Below are 23,921 nucleotides of genomic sequence, written 5' to 3' on the forward strand. Positions count from 1 at the left end.
ACACACAGTGTCCATCTCTGTGTTCACTGTTAAGGTGTAGGATTCAGGGTTGTCTTTTCTTCCTTGTCAGACTGCTAATTCTTCTATTTTGGCAGAAAAGTGTGTGTATGTGTGTGTGTTTGTATCTATATATTAATTATAGTTTGTATTTAGGTATATATATGTATGTGCTTGTACTTATTTGGAAAATGCTTTGAGACCAAGCAATGAAAGAGCTAGATATTATTATTTTATTCTAGGAATGGCACTAGGTAGTAGTGACAGTTCCTGATGAGTTGTGTGAGTGTGGTGTCTAGACATCGGAGAGAGGGACTAACTAAGAGAGGAAATGTTGGAAAGGATCCCATTATATTTAGTGGAAAGTCGTTAGGCCCCATTAGTGCTGCTAATTTAGCTTTGGAGAATTAGTGATAGACCATCAGAATGAGCTCTCTGAAACAGGAGAGTGTTGATTCCTCAAAAGATGGAGAGTTTGTTTGTTTGATTGGTTGTTTTGTGTTTTTTTGTTGTTTGTTTGTTTGGGGGGGTTAGGTATAAAACTTACAACTGAAAAATTGAATCTGGATACATTTTAGCTTAATGTTTTATGATTTACACATGCTATCTTCTTCTCAATAGAGGGTGCCTTTTTTAAGCATCCAGAATTCATCAAATAATGACTTGTATTAAATTCTTGAAAACACYGAGTAACTATTATTATCAAATATGYATCCCAATATTGTCTATCATAAATACATTATACCTTTCTTTTTTTCTTCATGTCTTTATTTTACATAAAAAAATAATTTTCCAAATCTTAAGATGAAGAACATCTGGGGGGAAAAAAAATATAAGCTCTAGAGATAACTGCAGCCCTCTAACAAATAATGCCATCTGTTGTCTGTTTGCTTAAAGTGCTTATAAATTCTAGCAGTTTCTTATTATTTAGTAGTTAGTAATAAAATATTACAAAATTTAATTGAAAAATGCTTGGATTTATACGTTCATTTAGGACATTAATCTTTCAACATCTGAGCACACAGCTAAGCAGTATAATAGACATATTTTAATTTACAAGGATTACATGCAAATCAGCATATTTACATCCATATATACTAGTCTGAGTCTAAAACTTTTTCTACATCAAACAGAGARAGGTGGAGTTTGCATCCTGTAAAACAGGTTCTCACATTGAAGGTGGATCCCTTGACTCTATTTCTAAGTATATTTACTTTACTTCTCTTTTCCTTTATAAACAATGGGACATCTATTTGAAAGGAAGAGCTCCAAAGCTCAATAAATATGTGTGTAGACATAATTTGCTAGATGACAGTAATGTAATATGCTCTGGAAATTACTCTTGCCAGTGAAAATACAAAATTGACAAGAGGTAGGGTTATTCTGGAGTGTTCACAGCTGTTTTGAAGTAAGTTTGGATTAATATAGTGTTTATCAACAAAGACAAGCAAGTTGGTCAAATAACATTGCATACAAACTATCTTACTAAATCTTCAGTTCTGAAAAGAGTAGTTGAAATTTAGATAAATAAACAAACTCAACATTTTTGCACATTTTTATGTCGATGCTCTCGGACACAGAAGAACTGGCATTTCAACTTCCATATGGAAAATTTGGAGATGTATTGACCAGGAAATAAAGTCATAATTAAAGAAAGCCATAATTATATGATGAGGGAAAATTTTCAATGAGAAATAGAAATGAATAGTGTCATCCCTGCTGTTCTGCCCATGTCATTGTATGTAAAATATATTACATGCTTGCATACATGTTAGTAAAAAGAACACATAAAACCATACGAGTAGTAGTCATGCTTTTATGCCCAAGATACTGTAACAAGAGATAGCAGCCCTGATGTCACAGACAACTAAGAACTGTACTTTGTGAAGCAACCCTTCATCAGAGCATGCCAAATTAAGAGAGAGAGAGAGAGAAATAACCCATCTTCTAAAAATAGAACAGAATGACTTTGATAAATAACACATACTCTGCACACATAATATAAAACTTTGATTTTTAGAATCATCATAACAGGAATAATCCTTAAGCTTGCAATGAGAAGGTCTTGGGTAACATATGATACTTCTGAAGTATTTGTTTAATTTTATATGATTTTATTTATTTATGTGAGTAAACCTTGTGAGATAAATGTATACAAGGCTGCTATCAGGAATTAGAGGTAAATATGTGATTTAAAACATTAAAAATATTTAATTACAAAAAATGTATATTAACTAGTTGTATACCTGTGTGGCATGATAAATTAAATAGTTTAGTCAGTTCCGCGTACTGAAATTTTCTTATTCTTGGTCTCACAAATCAGTTGTCTCCAATTTTATGATAAGCTTTTTTGTACTGATTTATTTTTCTTTGTTTTGCAGCATATGTCATTATTTTCACTCCTAATTTATTTGGTATCTCTCTGCTTTATTACCATTGCAGGAGTTTTCATTTGATTGTTTGTGAATATTAAACATATTCCCAGATTTATTTGGCTTAAGACAATATTTCAGTATGTTAAAATAATATAAATCTCTGGTGTGGGAAGAGAGTTATATGTACATTTCAGAAATAGAAAAGAATAATTTTCTGTCTGTATTTAAAAAAAAAATGCCCACCTGTAGAGTACTTTGGGATTCTGTTGCCRAGAGAGACTTGTCACTTCCATAGATTCTATATAATTGAGGAAAAAAACATTCTTCATGAACTGAAAAGAATCAGTTTTGATTGTAGTGATTAAAACAGTACATGAAAGGTAACAGTCCCTCCACAACGCAGGGGCATAAATATCAATTCACTTCCTCAGCTCACATTCTAGTTCTGTGTGCTATGTCCCTAAGTGCTTTAATAGTTAGGACACTTGTTTGCCTCCACCAAGAAAGTGAATGATGATGATTCGGTTGTACTTTTGGTGTTACTGTTAGCGTGTTAGCGTGTTTTTTACTTTTGTGTTTGTTCAGTACACAAGGTTTCATGGCTTCCTAATATAAATCACTAATATCGTTCTAGAACAGGGTCGCAGTCCTGGTAGGAGTCTCAGACAAAYCAAAGAGATTTCTGTGTTTGAACAACACGTACAAGAATCCAGGTGTCCTTCAGCTTTCCTTGGCCTAAACAGACAGGAGGATATTCCTATTCCTGTGGCTGCTTGTGCCAAAAACAAATTCTTTGTTCCTTGTTAATGCTTCAGGAATTTGCAGTCACTAGCTATTGTCCTCAAGGAGAAGAAYATCTTCATTTTCCATCTGTCTCCACATATCCTGGTAGCTTTAATGAATTCTTCGGCAGTGCTTAAGGCTACAGTGCACTCTGGATTGATACCTTTCCTATTTAGAGAAAGATGAGTGTGGAAGCAGAGGCTCAAAAATAATTAGAAAAAAGGATCACTTCTTAGTTTATATGTAATTTCACAAAATGAACAGATGCTGAGAGAATAGGAAGACTGTTTTCATACTTGTATTATCTGTTTCTTCACCAAAATTAAGATAATTTAGGTATATTCACAGTGTTGTTGAGCTCTAAGTTTCTCCTCCAAATCAGGCAGAGCCTTCCACATTCTTCTTTCCACATTTCATGCATGCTAAGGACATCTGAAAAAGCCTGGCCAGTTACGACATGTATGGTCTTCTTTGCCACTGAGCTTTTCCTCCAAAATGTAGGGTTTGTCTTCTCCTTTTATTCTCCTTATCTTTCTGGCAGGTGACTCTTTTCGCTGCTCTCAGGTCTGTTATGTTGATTGTCAAATTAAACGGGTCATTGGATAGGATCTGATTAGATATCACCAATTTACCTCTTTTAAGTGAGTATGATGAGTGAGAATACAGTTGTTGTAACAATAAGTTTTTGTCAATAGACCACAAATAACATTATTTGCCAAGCTTGACTTTCAGTGGGATTAATAAAGGAAAATTCTCCTGCTGGCAAATGTGATAAAAACCAAGATCCTTTTGCTGGTCTCTAACAAGCTGGCCCTGGTCAGTTCACATAAAAACTGCTGTCCAAAGCTGTGTTTTCTCTGAATTGTACTCTGTATTCATTTCCTGTGCTTTGCTTTATGATTTACCTCTTGGATTTTAAAATGATATGTGAAATGAAGATGCAAACAGGAAACACAAAAGTTTTTTATTAGTATTGTGTTCAAGTGAGCATTAGTATGCAATGTTGCTTCTTTTAAGATAAGAATATTTATCAGCTTGTACATTTGCTTGTCTGCTTTTTACATTATGCATATTCTATTTCATAAAACAGGCATCAATAATCTCCTGCTGAAATTAACTGTATGGAAGTTAATAAATTTTGTAGGAGGAAGCTCCCTCACTTTATTTTATATTAAAGTTACAAAAAGAGGTCAGAGAAGAGATTTAAAAAAAAATCCATGGAAAAAAAGAAACAGCACAATTTCCGTAGCCGACTGTTAAGATGGATATCTAGCTCCTACTAAAATCTTACAAGCAGTTTTGCAAATCTCTGCCTGGTTATTTATTTTTCAGCTTGCAGATGGTTTTAGTTCCCAATTATTTATGCAAGGCCATATTGTCAGATTATTTGTTCCTTAATGATCTGTTTTTAGTGGTTCACATACCAAATAATAGATTTTCAGCCATTTTGCTGTTTCTCTGGCATGTGCCAAACTCATTGCGTAGCCATTTATATCTACTCAGTCACATCTTTTTTTTCCCCCTATTTTATAGGTTGAGGAATGGCACATTGATGCTCTAAGTCATTATAAGAATTATTTTTCTGGTTAATCAGTTTATATTGTGGAAGATCTCTCTTTTTCAGATGAAATGTGGGCAAACCAAAGGGGTTGTGCATTCTTTTTGTGCCTACATTATGGCATGGAGTATTAGTGTTGTTGGGGAAAAARGGATCTTAATAATTTATAAAGACTTAGCTATATTCTAAGTCTATTTTATTTTCTTATTTGCTGACTGCCTAGGTTAGGTGAACGGGCAGTCTAGTTAGCAAGCTACATTGATGAATTAGACTGCCAGTGTCTAAAAATCAAAAGAATATACCTTTGTATGGTGCCTAAACCTTTATATAGTTTTTTTCTCCAGCTAGATTTCTACCTCCCTAGTCTTTTTGTGATGGAGCAGCTTTTTTATTGACTTGTTTTCATGACTCCTTTTTAATATTCTAGGACCCCTGCATTGTGTTAGTCATTTTTTTCCCCTTTTTTTTTCTTTTTTTTTCTTTTTTTTTTTCTTTTTATGGGCTTTAAAACTAGAGCTGATTTTTTTTTTCTTCCTACTGGAAAATAACAGACTTGTCTGAATAAAGCATTTAATGAATGTATTTCTCAGCTTTATGGAAACATAAGTCTAAAAATCAAGTGAATATTATTTATTTTGACATTTTAAAAATGAGTGGTTACTGTTCCTCAGCCAACATTTCCTTCCATTTCAAAATATCCTGTTTTTCTTAAAAAGCAAAAACACTCAAAATCTTTCACTTATGGTTAATAAAATGCTTTACTGAGCTGAAATAATACTTTAAATTTTGATTTAATGCTACATCTCACAGCAAACCACAAAAATTATTATYTCTTGGACACACTACTTCCATTCTTTGACCAGAGGAAGGAAGCTTTAATTTAYTTTTATATTCCTGATAGACTTTCTTTCACTAAATATTTGAACAATACATCTGTGATATATCATCTTAAGATTAAATATGTTGAGTGGATGTGTCAAAAATTCATTCGATATTTACAAAAGTAACAATGAGTTATACACTAATACAGTTGATCTTCAATCATAAGTTAAAGGAAAGGAAGGGCGTAGCTACCTTAGCATTTTTGTTCTCATCAGCAACATGTTTTCTGAAGCAAATCTCCCAATCACTTTAATTCACGTTTCATTTGGGTCTTAGCAAGCTCAGGCTGGACCCCTTCCATGTGAAACTAGGCTGGAAAGCAGACTCCAGCTCTGCTCCACGTGTTCTCCAACCACAGATGGACAACCATGCCTGTGAGACTCACCAGGAGCTTGTTCAAAGGAAGAAGAAACAAAACCCCTGAAATGTGTTTAGTGTGAATTTCAGGCCTTCAGCACCAGCTGTTTCTCTTTGCAGATACTGTTGTTTTGGCCCTCACTACATAACAAGGTATGTTATGTAGAAAGTAGTCTAAGYGTCCAGTTTTAGTGTCTAATTGAGGGATTTAGTACTACTGTTGGTGAACATGCACTTGAAAGCATCGTTGTCACTGAGAGAAGTAATTTGCTGTCACTGTGACTGCTACGCCCTTTCCTCTCCCTTGTGTTGGCAGGGAATTGGATCAGGAAAATGATCTGGTTAAAAAGCAGCATTTCTTATTTAATTATTTATTTTTTTAACTGTTTTAGTTTTTTGGCTAGATCTGTTCTCCAAGTGGATTCACCACATAGTTGTACAAATTGGCACACTGACCAAAAAAAAAAAAAAAAAAAAGGAGAGAGAGGCAAAAGAGGCTGAATTGAGGGCAGGAACAGGTTGCCACTTCTTATGCTGTCAATTCAGGCAGCCAGTTTGTAAATTTAGACTTCCCACACAGTTGGTGGAAAGATGTTGTCTCCTAATTTGGGTTCTTTCATTCACTATTTGAGGTCCCTGCTGAATACATGAAGAGCTCACATGTTGCACTATACATAGATGGATTTTTAACATATATTTGTATAAATAACCCATCCAAGGAAGGCCAGTGGTGCAGAGGCTTCTTAAAGAAGAATAGTGCCTGCAAAAGAGCAATTTTAGTTATCCTAGGGTTAGGACTGTGATTAAATAATTTGTTTCATTAAATTAATGATTTATTTCATTAATTCATTGAGGAATGTAATATAAAATAATTTATTTCATTAATTAATGATTATTAAATAATGGGCATTGTCCTATGGGCACATTGAATAGCATAAGACATTTGATAACTTTGCTTTATTTATTTATTTATTAAATAATACAAAACTTACTGAGTTATGAGTATTTTTTCCTTTCATTAACTGTGGTACTGGGAATAGTTTGCTAATTTTCAGTACCTAATTCCTTTGCAGATTTGCCGGGTGGGAAGGGAAACTAGTAGGTAGGAAAAACAAAGAGAGAGAGAAGAAGAGAGAGAGAAAGAGAAAAATAAAGAACTAGTGAAGGACTGAGTTGGGCTATTTGAAGGGGGGAAAGAACAATGGTAGGAAACTAGTTTTGTTTTAAAAGTGTATACAGCTGTATGGTTTCTAAGTTGCTATTTATAAAACAAGCCTTAAGTAAAACTTAATTTTTTTGAGATTTTCTTGATTTTATTAATGTTGCATAATGTGATGTGACACATTTATAACACAAATAATTTTAGTGCAACTGTGAAGTAAAATGARGATTGTGAGAGCTACCCAAAAGAAGCTTGGAATATCATTTTCTTATACTCATTCATTCAGACATTGAAGGATAAAGTTGTAACAGACTGTGCAGAAGATACAAAAAATCTCACTAACAAATTCTGAATAATAGTTCTGCTCCTGCCTACTCTTTGTCAGTTTGACAATTCACCTGAATTTAGCACACGTAGGACATTTGGGCACATTTCTAAAAAAATCTCATCTTGGACCATGGGTAAGACACATGAAAATAGCAACTGTTTCTTTGTGCCAGTATATGCTTTATATAAGCATCAAAATTTATGATGCCAAAATTCCAGCTCTGAGGTCGTTTACGTTCTATTGCATTTTAAAACAGACAGGATATTTTCAGTCTTCCTTTTGCATTATATATTTCAGTATTTGAACTTAATTATGTAGAAGTTTCTTCTTCATTTGTGCCTTCCTCATACAGGTTTTTGAAAGCATGTAAGGAGGGAGAGAGATAAAAATAGTTGCTACCTGATTTCTCATATGTACTTAATGCATAACATAAATTGAACAATATAATTACTATGCAAAGCTTACAGTGTGTCACCGAATATTAACACATTAGTCTGAAAGTTCATGTTACATAGGCAAAAAACATCTGAAATGTCCTTTTATTTTTTTCCCTCTCCTTCATGTTCCTCACTACCATCCCTTTCTGTTTCAGAAATTAATCTTTTTCAAGTTAAATGCTAGGTCTGCTAAAGTTGATGTCAGAAATGTCCATTTACTTTAACAGTTTCAGAAGTTTTAGTTTTGGTTAGTGATTGGGTGTGTGAACGTTCATAGGAGCACAAACGGATTGAATGGCAGTGATTACTGTTTAGAAACAATAACTACGAAGTGACATTCTTGGTTTACCTGCAGAACAAGTGCAACTTGATCAAAATCAGACAGATTTTATTGCATAGTGCTGCAGATGTAATTAAAAACTCACTGTCTAGAGAGCTTGCAAGCGTTGGGCGCTGATTTTTGTGACCTCACCACCCAGAAACATAGGATACTTCAGCAATGGATATCTGGTTTAGATCAATATATAGYATTAATGACTGGCCCAAAGCAGGCCAGTTCATGACTTGGTAATCAAAAAGAGATAGAGAAAGAGAGATAGAGATAGAGAGAGAGGGAGAGAAAGACAGTTCTGTGAAATTCTGGATTGCAATAACTCATTGCGAATGTCTGGAAGTTAATGCCTCCAATGCAAAATGAATGCTGATACATTTCAAAGAAAAAAAAAATGAGGCAATATAATCTTAATAATATGTTTATAACAATTCAGACTTTAAACTTGCAATCATGTGAATGGAATTTAATACCCTGTAATAGTCACAAAATAAAATTCACCACAGTGAAGGGCTGTAGCAGGCAGATTACRTGTCAATTAATTCTACAAATAATAGTGGGAGCTTAGCTTATGAAAATACTTCCCCCTTTCTTCACCAAACACATTCTTTCTCCACTTGTTCAGCGTGATCCAGAGTATTCTGCTTTCCCACATAGGGTAGCTAACAATTTTGCAAACAATACTGTACAAGTGAGACAACTSCAGTGACCTTGTTCCTTCCTTGCTCAGTTGCTCGGTGCAAGGAATGCGTATCAGCATCTTCACGACCACTGAGCTGTTAATCTAATTCAAGAATGTAATAATGTAAGTTTTACATTGTATAAACAATGATGTAATTTTGTAATATTGAATGAAAAGTTGGCAATACTTTACATTAAATGGCTAGTCATTATTCCTTTGGCAGTTGTTGTAATATTACTGTTTCTGTTAAAAATCATTTCACATAGCTATAAATGTAATGTAGAACAGAATGAGAGTCCCATTTTTATACTACATTCCTCAATGAATATTGTTAAAATTCTGGGAGAAAAATCATCTGATGAATGAAAAAAGAGGATCTTATTTTGTTTAAAAAATAGGTACTACATTAATATTTTTAAAACAAATAATTTGTGTTATGAAATGAATAGGTAATGATAGATTTAATAGAAGAAAAAAATAAAAGAGTGCAATGAGTAAAATAAAATGAAAATTCCAAGTGCTATGAACTCACAGAGATCACAGTGGTGGAATCTATATCTAAACTGATATGTGTAACAACAAAAGGATATCAGTATAAGCAGTGAGATAACATTTTTTAGCTATTTCAGGCTAATGTTTATTATTCATGCATGGATTATTCGTTTTGGAGCTATCCTTTTATCAGAGATTACTAGTATACCGTTAGGAAAAAGATACTAGTATCCTGAAGATAGAGAACATAGAGAATATGGGGTCATATTAGGAAGGACCAATTGTAGGAAAACTTAACAGCTTTGGAAAATGTTGAGAGACTTGGGCAGGGTGCTATGTGAGTGCTCAGTAAGGGCAAAATCATGATTAGTTTATTCGTGCGAGTAGTCCTACCGAAATCAATAGGCTTATTCATGTGAATCAGGTGGTGACCAATTAGCCTTATCCTTATTAAACGAACACTGGACTGCTGACGTAGTTTGATGTTTCGTAGAACAGTATGATATTTTTGCACAATAATTGAGCTTCATTTTCCTGCATCCAGGACAGTTTTCTTTCTCACCTTCCTGATATAAAAGCAAAACAGAGATATATAACTTCCTCCTCCTCCTTTGTTTCCTAGTGCAATGTCTCTACAACCACAGACTACCACGTGAGTATCTGAGGTCTAGGGAGAATAGATGCTAGGAAGCACATTTCAGATGTCTGATTCTTAGGGCTATTCCAGGTTCAGTCTGTTGTATTTATTGCTAAAGTGCTCRAAGCCGTGCCTTGTGCAGGCTCTTTGACCGCTCTGATGCTGATACAGAGTATCTTAGGTGTACTTTGCTAGCTGCACCCCTATTTCTGACAGCCTTTTACTTCTGTTGTACTGGTGGCCAAGTAGAGAGGTGGCTATGGTGGGCACTCCCCCATGGGACACCTCGATGGGAAAAAAACAGCTCTTTTGAGACCATTTGCAACTAAATTATGGCCCCTCTTCACAGTTGCTAATGAGGAGAAGCTGGAAAAAAGCAGACCTCCAAACTTTTTTTGCAGGTTTTAGGCTAGCAATCCCTTCGAAATAAATGTTTTCCCCATGTCTCTTTTTTTCTATAATAAAAATCGAGGCTTGCTTTTACAGTGTAGGATAATGGAAAATGTGCAGAAAAGTGAAAAGTATAGGTTCAAAAAAATCTGTTCTAGATTTGTGTTTATTTTTAATTACAAAAATGTACACAGTTTTCAAGTAGTATGCCACTTGTAGTCATTCTGGTATGAAAGTTGGCTCGAATGAGATTGAGTTTGTCATGGCACTAAAATACCAAACTGACAAGATTTCCTTTTTATTTTTACCACAAGTAGCATGTCACCATCATTCCTCAATTGCAATCGGCAAGATACTCATTTTTCTTAAAACTGCACAAAATGACTAGTTAGGATAATTTCAGAGGAAACTAAAGGCAGACACACCTGCAGTAATAATGACTTAAAAGGAATGGTTCTGTATGCAAAGCTAAATTTGAAAAAAGAAAATAATATCTCAAATAAGAAAGTTCAGTGCTAAGAATAGGAAGAATAGACTGAAAATCATAACTGAACGAGAGGTGTCTACGAAAGACACTTTTACCACAAAGGCTTTGGACTGTGCTTACAGGAGCACGAGGGCAAACTGACCATCATATTTTCTCTGCTCCTTGAAAGTAAAATCCATCATCTTTTTTCCTCCTTCTAAGAGCCATTTGTGCTGTTTTTAATAACTTTCCATCTTAATATTTTATTGCATTGATAACATATTCTGTAACCTTAATTTGTACCTCTTTACTTCATAACTGTCTTTATTCTGACACTGTTCTTGAAATATCTGTTTTATCTTTTTTTCTTCTTGAACTGTGTGCATCTTTCTGCATTCTTTCTTCTTCAGAAAATCTACAGATTTATTCTTTCCTTTTTGAGGGAGAAAAAGAGTGTACACTTTTTTTCAGTGTTGAATAATCTGTATGAGTACTGAATCTTAGTGTAGGGCTTCAGTATGAATGCCTATCTTCTCAGTGATAATTGTTCATCTCCTCTTTCATTCTTGCCTGTATAACACATTTAGACCAAATACAACTTTTGCGTGTAGTAAAATGAAATTATTTCAACTCTCAGATTTTGTGGCATCACCCTAGAATACAAAGCTTTGACATGGAAATGTAGCAGGAATTCAGATCCCTTCTGAACATGCTCTCCAGCCTCTATGCTTGCAATTTGAGGGTCAGAGATGAGTAGACGTAGGTCATGTTCATGGACAGGCAGTATAGGATTCCAAATAACAAGCCTCAACACTGAAAATAAGTGGGAAAAAAGTGATGTTTAAGATTAGTTCCTCTGTTAAAAGTTTTTTTTTTTTTTTTTTTTTTTTTTTTTAATCTCCTTGGGCTGCAAGAGAAGCTTAAACATTCTATTAGGTATAAATAATACAGCAAAGTGAGCTCATCTTACATACCTTTTGTTTATTTAGTATGCCATAATAATCATCCTTCTTCATCTTGATACATTATCTTCCAAATTCTTATATCATCTTTGTCTCTGTTTGCTCTTCTTATACTTTAGGAAAATTAATACTAGATTATTTTTCTTGGGTTTTTAGGCTTTCATTTTTAATCAACTGCATGCCACTATTCAAGTTCCCTAATATATTTTATCTACCTTCAACTCATGGAGTGATGGCACAGTTACAAATGTGGTTAAGGGGAGTATGGTTAGCTCTTAATTGTGTCTGTCTTACTTGAATTTTTTAAATAAATCTGTGAATTTAATTCTCCTTTTTTTTGGTATTTTGCCCTATTTCTAAGTACCATGGTGATCCTATAACTATGAGTTTTCAATAGTTTGATAAAATTATTTTGTTTGTTTTCTTTGTCTACTTACATCAGTGTTTACTGTATTTATTCTGCCAGTTAGTTTTTGTGTTGTGCGCTCTTTGAAGTCTTGCTCAGAATTTCATCCTGAATATGGCTAGCGTCTGTGTATGACGCTATTCATGTCTTTTGTTTTGGTCAAAGCCTCCCAAAGAACACAAACAAACAAACAAACAAACAAACAAAATGATACTTTTTGTTTTCATTGTTGTTTTTCCTCATTTTGTCTATCATACATTTTCGTTTTGGAATAAAAAGATTTAAATCAACAGATTTTATTTTAGTTGCTAAAGATTTCATCAGCAATGGAATATGCTGCTGTGATACTTTTAATATCCTCTTCCTTTCTCTAGTCTTGCTGTGTATGGGCTATCCTTGACCTCTGCTGGACTTCTGATTGCAGTGATTATCAGACTGGATTTTAGTCCATACACATTTCTATCTAAATGATTTTATTTACCCCATTCGATACCTTGAACTTGCTGGTTAGCCTYAGAAAGATATGTTATAATTTAAAGCAGACCATAATCATTTTAAGCTGGTGCTTAAAATAYAATGAAAGCCATCATTGAAAATTAGCATGTTTCAATATGATATTGTTGCATAGGAAATAATTTGAATTCACTCAAACTTACTGAAGGAATGTCTAAAAATTATCACCCAGGGAAACATCACCGTCATGCTTCTTTTGCTTAGCATGAACTGCACAGYGCTGATACATATGTGTGTGTAATCCTCATTTGGGGATTTCTGAGCTTTATGAGAAGATGAACTGCTTCTAACCTTATTTTTTTAAACCATACGTTCTTGAGACTGTTATACTAATAGGCAAAAAAGCACTGATAACATAAGAGTTTGACCTAAGCCATGTCCTTGCCACAAGCGAAAGACGCTCTGTGAATCATTAGACTTTGAAGTTTTATCCAGTGAAGCATGCTCTTAGACAGATACAAAACAAAGCCAGTCCTTTTTTTTTTAAAAAAAGCAGTAGAGACATTCAAGTACTACTGCTTTCCTACTTAGAAAATGTGAATCTGCAGAAGGTGCTGAAAACAGCCTGAGAAAAGATTAGATAGTAACCAGTAATGCTTCTTTGAGGAAATATACACACACAYGCACATACATATGAACACATTTATATATAATATATCTATTAAACATTCCATCATTATAGAACACCTTAAGCCAGTTCTATGCTTACAAAATAAATACTCAGCACATATATATGGAACCAGTAGTGTTATTCATTTTAATTCTGTAAGCCATGTCATTAAAGCAGTGGTGGTAGTTACATAAGGTGAGTGCTGTATGGCCCTTTGTGCATTTTTTAAAACAGATGCACATTTAGGAGAGATAATTATTGTTGAAATATGATGCTGCAGAGATAAATCAATAATGCTTTTAAAAGTTGGACCAATTGTAAGGGTCTTCAAACTAGGTCATATTTTTATCCTAATTAAGAGCTATTCTTAATAGGAGATTTTTCCTTTTTTTTTTTTTTTTTTTTTTTTTTTTTTAAATGCAGGTTTTCATGTTGGATCTGGTTTTACAAGTCCTGCTCATACTTCATAGGGGAGCAGCTCTCAAAAGCATGGCAACAATGTTTCATGGAAATTTCTGAGTTTTAAGGACTTTTCACTATGTATTGCTGCATGGGGATTTTGGGGAAATCAAATTGAGGAGAAAGAAATGAGACTAATACTTATATTGCTTAACAGAGTAAAATTACTCAATAAAGCTAGCTGGACCATTTTAAATTAAATTCTGTTGAAACTCAGGTAAATTAGGCAGGAAAAAAAGAAAGAGGGATGAGATCAAGTCTCTAATAAAGCCTGACAATTAGTAAAATGGGAGCTCTGACGGCAAATGCTCATTCTGCCTGATGCAGTGTGATCAGGTGTCAGACAGGAGCTCTGGATCAGTCAGAGCAGAAAGTTAGACTTTGGTCTTCTGTCACAAGATAAAGACACCCCATACACTTGCAGTGTGAGGAATTCTTTCCCTTTTAAACAATTATCAAATTCTCTCTGTCCAAATACCCAGAAAGCTAGTAACTTCATCAAAGGGCTTTACTGAATAATGACTTCCATTCTTTCACCTCTCTCCTAGTGGACTGGAAGCAGACATTTAAGTATTATGCACTACTTAAGGTATTTATTTTCAAATATGATAACAAAACCAACACCTTAGTTTAAAGACAAATTTTTAGCAAACCTGTGTGTAATATTGATTGAAGTTATTCTGCTTCTGAACTCTTTGAAATAAATATCTCAAAGAATTTATGGAAGGTGAATTTATTTTTTATTCAAAAAATATGGAATGCAGCAAAGTCACGTGTAACAACTCATGCTTTTCACATTGACTAAATCTCATTCCAAATTCATGCAATTTCATCATCTTCAGTTATGTTTCAGCATGGTACACAACATGAAAGGGAATTCTGTATGAAAAATAGACTTTCAGATTGTCTTGAGCAATATGCTTTCATTAAGTCAAGCCACTAATAGCTCAGTTCAGTGATGGTCGTGTTTGCTAGGTGGGTAGATTGATTTTTGCACTTTCTATTCCTTAGTGCATGGTTCTTAAAAAAAAAAAAAAAAAAAAAAAAAAAAAAAAAAAAAAAAAGCTGTGTCAAATGATATTTATGTTCTCTGCAAATGCTTAAAGAAAGCATTTATGTCTTCTGTGACTATTTAATACTAACAGTGAAATGTAAAATGTATTTGTGAAAATAATAATGAAAGCCACTACTTTTAATCAGATGTTGCATAGAATGTGAGTTAAAAGGAATTGCTATTTTATTCTAAACTAAAGAAATCCTCAATACAATAGTAGATAATTTTATTTAGAGGAGAACATTTTGGCAATTTATAAAATAAAAAACAACAATAACAACAAAAAGATGGAATACTTTGTTACCTATGAAAATAATTAAGAAAATTAATTTATATRGTATTAAAATGAAAAATCTAGAAAGAGTGAATCTGGCTCATTTAAAAATAGAAAATGGAAAAAGCTTAACCTGTAAAACAACAACTGAAGGGGGACATCATTTCTCTCTATGAAAGTGTGGAAGAGAGTGTGTGAAGAACTAGGGAGAGCGGGTGGAGTGAAAGTAAATATTAAACTGAGTGAAAAGCTATTTAAACAGCTGAGTACTATTGGAGTAAGAACAAAGGTATTTTCTGTAAACTGAGTTTGCCTGGAAATAAGAAGCAACTCCATAAAAATCTGGAACAGCCTTCAAGCAGAAAGTAGTGCCATCAAAAACCCATTGAGAAAGAGATGGCATTTGGTGGTTTTCTGAAAGTCTTTATATTTTGTGGCTCCTATTGATTCTATGACCCAAAAGGTCCATGGACKTCTTATACTGTTTTGTTCCGGTTCATGTTTTTCTCCTTAATTTATTTCTCTGCTTGGTTTTGATATTTTTCCAGAATGTCCGATTAATTTTGACAATACAGGTCATAGTAAGAGCTATATTCCTGAGTTTATCAAATATGCAGTTCAGCCAGATTTTTAGCAAGACCAACTAGAATAGGATAATTTAATGAGATCTCCACTTTTTAAACCAAATTAGTTTAATCAATCATGATAATACTGATATCATTTAATTCTTATTAATATATATGTTTTTACTTGTATATATTGATCCCATCATCTTTTTAGCACAAAAGGTTTCTGAATCTCATTTTTGTTTGTGGTTTGTTTTTACCTTCTCACAAAGAAAATTTAGTCAACTGCGATACCTCAGACTGCAGCATATACTGACAGACAAGCACRAGTTTTCAGATACTTGTGTGTCCTGTTTCTTAGTATGAAACAAACTGGCCATATAATTTGAGGATGATGATACAAATGTTTAAATACTCTGAGAATATTCTTATAAATAGTAGCTGTGAGGTATTTAAAGGCTGCAAGTCATTATATTTAAAAGATGTGTATATTGCTGTACAGCTTTGCACCATTTCRTATGAAACTATAATTTAGATTTGCTCCCACTTTATCATAAGTGACTGGAAAAGCTACCAATAAGAAGTTAAAATGTATCATTTTCACAATTCTGTGTGAGCACTTACTTAGATATGTATTGCTGGGGAAACATGATCAGGCTTGCTCTCATACCAGCCAGATTCTATTGATTTAATTTCCATTACTGTAGCCCTAAAGAGATAGAACTAAACCATAAAATGGTTTGCAAGCTGGGTGCCATTATTGTGTATTCCATCAATAAGATCATCTATGTCTTTTTAAAAAATAAAATTTTAATTTAAATATGTTTTTGATGGTTAAATTACATAATATTTGTGGTCCAATAGCAAACAAACAATAAAGACATGTTGCCAGCTAAACCACTTATTTTATACATGAGTTATAGTTACATCTGAGGTATGCTTTGGTTTCARTATACAAAGCAAGAAATCTCTAATAGAATTTATTAAAGTGAAAATAACAACAATTATAGTAAACGTGGGACTATCTCTTCATAATGGAAGATGGACCAAAATTTGCTGAGTCTCAGCTGGAGGTGAAGAGGCGTTGATTTAAGACATAAGTAGTTTTCTGCAAAATCTTAGTAAAATATATTTCATATTTGAAGAACTACTGTTGTCATGAAATTAAGAAATGTGGGATACTACAGAAGCATAGCAGAGTGCAATATTTCTCTACATCAGAGAAACAGTAATAAAAAATCCAGACTTACAGTGGGGAGAATATCTGGCTTGACGCATTTATGTACCAAGCGTATTTTTAAATGTAGGCATGAGATCCAGTTGGAAAAATCAAAACTTTGAAGCCATTGACTGCAACTGAGCCATATACAAGATTTTTCCTTTTTTTTAAAAAAAAAGAAAAAAAGAAAAAAAACATTAGCTTGCACAGAAGAGTATATTCAATTCCAGAGTCTCTCCTTCAGCTTCCGCTAAGTGGGGAGTAAAATGTTGAAGGTCAGGAAAGAGTCAACTGTGAGTTGACTTCCTGTTAATGAGCATTTTATGTGAGTGAAAACTGCAAATATACATGAGCAAAGAGGGTCAAAAGAGGACATGCAGCAGGGATGGGCTTGACTTAATACCTGAAATGTGAGCTGGCTGCTCAGCACTGGTTTGGGTTACTGCAGGCTGTAGGTCTGGACTTTAGTGTAACCTTAAGATCAATCCTGGCTTTTTAGTGCAGGCCTTGAAATCAATAGGATTATCTACCTGATTAAACTGCATAAGCACTTAAACAGCCTAGATCAATTGTTTGTTCACTTCCATTCATTCTGCACCTCTTTGAAAGTGTGTTGGCTTTCTCCAAGTAGACTGTTCTCCGGCATAACTAGTAGATCATCTCAGTGAATGCCTTAGCCCAGAGTAGACATAGCAATATCTAAGCACTGGACAGTTTGAAACTAGATTTTAATTCTTCACATCATAGTACCTTGTCTTCCAAACTTAGATAAAATCTCACATTTTCGTGTTCTCCAAGGCAATATTCAAATTATAGTGATATAAATGATTTGACAGCTAATTTGTTATTCATTTTCTATGATACTGATTTTCACTTTCTTCTTACTTTCCCTGAACCATTTATTTTTCATATTTGTAGTTCAATGAAATACTGAAGCTACTCAGTACCATTGTTCAGTTTGTACCTTTTCAGATTTTATATCCTAGCTAGAATGAGAGAGGCTCATAAAGGAACTAGCTGAATTTTATATAATGTTCAAAGGGAAGATGTACAGTACCTTTCTCCAGTATGAAGGGCTGTCACTTTAGTGATTGTTTATAGCATTCAGTTAATGCTCACTTGTAGGTAATTATATAGAATTCCAGTAAGATTGTAATTATTGGAGTATCTAGAACTTAGGGTCAGAGACCATCAGGCATTTAATCCTTGTAGGACACAATACATGTATGACCTCCTAGTAGTTACTAGGAGCTCCTTAAAGAATCTTTGCTACAGATATCTAGTACCGATGTTTTACTTGGCTCAATTTTTACTGCTTTAGATAACTGAATGGCTTGCTTTGTTTTTTCTTTTCTCTATTTTGGGGKTTTTTTTTKTGTGTGTGTGTGTGTATGCTTTTAATGAACATCTACTTATGACAAAACTAAGCTTTCTATCTTAGGAAATAAATTTTTTTTTTCTGCTACCGAAAGCAAAGTTACAACCTTAGTTTACCTAATCAGACATGTTTACATCTGATAAAAGTAGAATGGAGGTTCTTTCCTTGAAGCTGGGGGAGAACTGAGCACTGGAATAAGCAATAAAGAGGGTTTAACTGTAAGGGTTTACTGTTGTAGTGATCTCTTATTTCTGCCCTCTGGAAGAGAAAAAGAAGCAAAGAGCAATATAATCGTAGTATCCTCCTTCCTTCCCAAATTAGCATGGTCTCTGGGTCACATGAGGTGACCAGATGCTCATCACTGCAGCTGAGTACATAACAATCGTCAGTTTGAGGGTAAATGTTAGCGTAAAAAGAAAGAGTGGTGCAATGTGCTGTTTTGTACACGTGTTCTRATTTGTCTCTGGGGAAGAGGTAACCAGATCTTTTTTAAAGAAGTGAAAAGGCATCTGAACTGGGGAGTCCTGAGTCCTCATGCAGAGACAGTTTCCTCACAGAGTAGTCCAAGGCACAGTTTTTATCTCTGCTTACAAAAAACAGAAATATAGTTGTATACCAGAGGTTTTGCAAGAGCAGAGAAATGAGTGCACTTAGCTAGATGCATCCACAAAATCAGTCTGGTAACTACGACAAATTTCTGTTTTCTTACATTTGTATTCTGCATAACAATATTTTATATAAAAGTACTTTTCAAAAAGCATTTTATATATTATGTATTTTTTTTTCATAAAATCAAAACTTGTAAAGAGAGCAGATAGTAAGTTTTTAACATACTGAAGTTTTCCTGAGGCACATTTAAGTGCTGTTTCTGTTATTTTTTTTTCAATACATGTGGATAATACAATCCAAAGGACTCACTATGTATTGATAAGCTGAGGAAAGGGATGACTTTTTGCAGGAAGCCATGCAAACTTCACTGAGTAATAAACTGCTGGCTAAAACACTGTGAAATTACAGCATTTCATCTTTTATATGGTACGTTAATGCCTAGTACACATTGAATACRGCCTGTAACAGTGTACTCATAAATGTTATTAGTCCCTCATATTATCTAAATATGGAAGTATTTGATTATGAAGTCCTCACTGTGTTTAGCATTGAAGTAGATATAGAACTAAACCATATTTAAAAACAAAAGAAAAATAAAAAACTGAAAAAAGACAGATCTCTGTAATGAAAAATAAATCAAGAATGTTAATTTTCCCTCATCTGAAGAAGTCCATAATTATGAATGCGTATTAAAAAAAAGATCCTGACACTTTTTATGTCAGTAGAATGGCTTGAAAGCTTCACTGCTTTCTGTCAAAACATTTTTGAAATTCTCAGGCCTCGAAAATTAGCTTACTGTCACCACAACAGTCTGCTGCTGTAAGACCTATTATTTTAATTTCTTATTGCAGTTCCTGTTGAGAAATCAAGCCATGCAAACTCTTGTTTTACATAAACCAAACAAGTTTGTAGATATGCCTTATAACATGACAAAATTGACTAATATCAGAAACTGGAAATTAGATTAAGGTATCTTTGTGAACATTCAACCTATCACAGAAGACAAAAGTCAAGATATTTCCTCTGAATTATTTTGTTTTTGATTTTCTATATGAAGCTTGGAAATTTCTTGACTACAGCCATATAGGATCTAATGCATTGAATAATTAAAGAAAAAAAAGAGGGAAGAGGTGATCCTGCTATTAAGATGAATGCTGTGCAATATAGTATAAGAGTTGCTCAGGTTTTATTACCTTTATTCAGTCTATCAAACTGTGCTTTTCCACAGCCATATATTGGCTCCTTACCTGCAGAGTCTTGCCTTGCAGAGGAATTATTAGCTTGGGCATCACATTGACACAGACAGGCTCTGCATGTTTGCGTAGCACTACACCTAACTACTAAGGTAGGGCTGAACTGAAAAACCTTATCAAATCTAAAGCTGTCAAACAGCGAGTCAGTTACACGGCACCGTTCATCTGCAACCTATGTAACTGGGCTACAGAATACTGGGAATTAAGTAGTCCCGTTCTATTTTACACTCTACTTATGCCTGAGTGTAACACAGCATAGTAAACAGCAAATGCTAACCTGGAAATGACAATTTGCACTAGGGCATAAATTTCCTTTAGAATGGGGAAGAATTTTGCCTTAAAGAGTAGCAGATCTCACAATCATCTATCACATATTAGAGCTCATATACTTCTAATTTTTAAGGAATTCAAYTTTCAATCAGTCTGTTACTCTCTTTATCAAAAGACAGAAAGAGCCTGAACTGGCCAGTCTGACTGTACAGAAGGAAACCTCAAATATCAACTGCAGGACAGTAGCTTTACTTGGAGTCCAAGTATATTTTTTCCTAAGTGTAAGAAACATTGCAAAAAAATGTTGCCCCAGTATGTTTTTCTATGAAACTGACTTCTTTGATAATCTGACTTTTCTAGAATAGCAACTGTTTCATATGAAATATTTAAATTTGACAAAAATATACTACAGCTAAATTCTATCTCACTTCAGAAATTCCTCCAGTTCTACACTTATAACATTAGACAGCAGTGCCTTCCTTAGTACTTCCAGTGCACATTCACAGCTGAATTTGCTAACATTCAGGGGTGTTAAACAAAAAACAAACCTTGGAGATACAAACAGACAAGAGATCTTTCCTTTTGCTGTTTATAAGGTTCTGACCTACAGCCCTTTGGCAAAATATTTCTGGTCTTAATGGAAGTTTTGCTTATGTATAGGTGTTTTGCAGTCTGTAACCAGAGCCTAGTCTTCTGCGCTAGTCTAAAAAGAAGAGTAGTTAATGTATATTTCCACAGAAAGTCTTCATGAGTTAAAATTAGTTATGAATACACTCATTATTATATTTTTAATCATGGCACAGAAAACATTTATSTCTGACTCATGGAAAATAATGAGAAAATTTTGAAGCAATTTCTATTAAACACAAAAATTAGTAGCAAAGAAATGGGTCCACTGGAACTTAATGGGCCTGTTAACAACGTGACTTATCTCACTAAACATTTGAACTGTGTCAGTGAAAGGCAACTTTTTAGTTTATATGGAAGTCAAAACCTTAGTAGGATTTATCCTTTTTCTGAAAATGATATATAAACAAAATGAACAAAGTTAAAATGGTTGATCCTAATCTTGAATTAATGATAAATAATACTTACTTTGCGTTGTCAATCCAATGTCATTACTTGCTTTTAGAACATTGCATGAAATCCTATAATGAAAAAAGTAGAGATCATATATTTTAAAAATGTGAAACCTGTGACAGTGGCAGTTTTAGAACATTCAGTAGACAGAATCTTTCTTGTACAGTTTGTAACCTTAACATCAATCCTGAAGATAGGATAAGCACAGCTGACAGTTGGCAGCTAAACAGAAATTTCATTAAGAAATAATCATCCAATACTTGGTAACCTACTTGGAATATAGCTCCATCAGTGGGGCGAGGAGTGAAATTTCAACAGGAATTATTTTAGAAAATCTCAGATGGAAGATAAGTGAAAAAAAATGAACTTTAATTCCTCAAACTTAAGTTTCTAAACATTAATATAATGTTTGATCTCCATTTTCAAATCAAAAAAAAAAAGAAGAAGAATGTGAGATTCAAAAAACTTTCATTCAAAAAAATGAAATGAACAGAATCAAAAAATCACAGAATAGTGGTGGTTAGAAGGGATCTCTGGAGATCATCTAGGCCAACACACCAGCTCAAATGGGGTCACCTGAGCACATTGCACAGAAACATATCCAGAAGGCTTTTGAATATCTCCAAGGATGGAGACTTTACAACCTCTCTGCACAACCTGTGCCAGTGCACAGTCACCCAGTAAAGATTTTCCTCTTGTTCAGATGGAATTTCCTGTGTTTGAGTTTGTGCCTGCTGCCTCTTGCCCCATTGCTGGGCATCACTGAGAAGAGTCTGGCTTACTCCCCTTCACACTATCCCTTCGTAGAATCATAGAATCACATCACGGCTGAGGTTGGAAGGGACCTCTGGAGATCATCTAGTCCAACCGCCTGCTCAGCAGGGTCACCTACAGMATGTTAGACARGGTTGCATCCAGGCAGGCCTTGAAGATCTCCACAGAAAGAGATTCCACAACCTCTCTGGGCAACCTGTGCCAGTGCTCCGTCACTCTCACAGGGAAGAAATTCCCCCTCACGGTCAGGCAGAACTTCCTGTGCTTCAGTTTCTGCCCATTGCCTCTTGTCCTGTCACAYGGGACAACTGAAGAGAGCTTCTCCCCAGCCCCTTGACGCCCTCCTTTCAGGTACTTGTACACATTGATMAGATTTCCCCTCAGTCTTCCCCAGGCTGAASAGGCCCAGCTCTCACAGCCGTTCCTCATAGGGCAGGTGCTCCAGCCCTCTGATSATCTTTGTAGCCCTACGCTGGACTCTCTCCAGTAGCTCCACGTCTCTCTTGTGCTGGGGAGCCCAGAACTGGATGCAGTACTCGAGGTGAGGCCTCYYCAGGGCTGAGTAGAGGGGCAGGATCACCTCCTTCAACCTACTGTCAACATCCTTCCTAATGCATCTCAGGATACCATTGACCTTCTTGGCCACAAGGACACAYTGCTAGCTCACGGTTAACTTGTCCACCAAAACTGCGAGGTCCTTCCTCACAGAGCTACTTTCCAGCAGGTCAGTTCCCAACCTATGCTGGTGCTTAGGGTTATTTCTCCCTAGGTGCAGGACCCTGCACTTGCCCTTGTTGAACCTCAGGAGGTTCCTTTCTGYCCAACTCTCCAGCCTGTCCAGGTCTCTCTAAATGGCAGCACAGCCCTCAGGTGTGTCAGCCACTCCTCCCAGCTTGGTATCATCTGCAAACTTGCTGAGGAGGCACTCTGTCCCCTCATCCAGGTCATTGATGAAGAAGTTGAACAGGATGGGACCCAGTACTGAGCCCTGGGAGATGCCATTAGCCACAGGCCTCCAACTAGACTGTGCATTACTGAGCACAACCCTCACTCTACCTCACTGTCCTCTCACTTCCTGAGCTTGCTCACGAGGATGTTAGGGGAGGCAGTGTCAAAAGCCTTGCTGAAGTCAAGGTACACAGCGTCCACGGCTCTCTTCTCATCTACCCAGCCAGTCAGTCCATCACAGAAGGCTATCAATTTGTTTAAACCTAATTTCCACGTGGCGAATCCATGTTGACTACTCCTGATCACCTTCTTATCCTTCATATATGTAGAGATGACATCTAGGATGAGCTGTCCCATCCCCTTTTCAGGGATGGAGGTGAGGCTGACTGGCCTATAGTTGTCTGGATCCTCCTTCTTTCCCTTTTTGAAGACTGGAGTGACATTAGCGTTCTTCAAGTCCTCAGGTATCTCTCCTATTCTCCATGTCCTTTCAAAGATGATTGAGAGTGGCCTAAAAAGCTGTACTCTAACCTTTGAATATATTATATCCAAGAACATAAAGTATTCACATGTAAGCTTCTAAAATTACAAGTATTTTTTGTGTTTTAATGATAAAAAACATTTGACTTTTTATAATAGTTTATATATCAATTTATAAACTGTCAGTTG

Source organism: Rhea americana, unplaced genomic scaffold (assembly GCF_003343005.1).
Source record: "Rhea americana isolate MKP2758 unplaced genomic scaffold, rheAme1 scaffold_103, whole genome shotgun sequence".
Lineage (NCBI taxonomy): Eukaryota > Metazoa > Chordata > Aves > Rheiformes > Rheidae > Rhea > Rhea americana.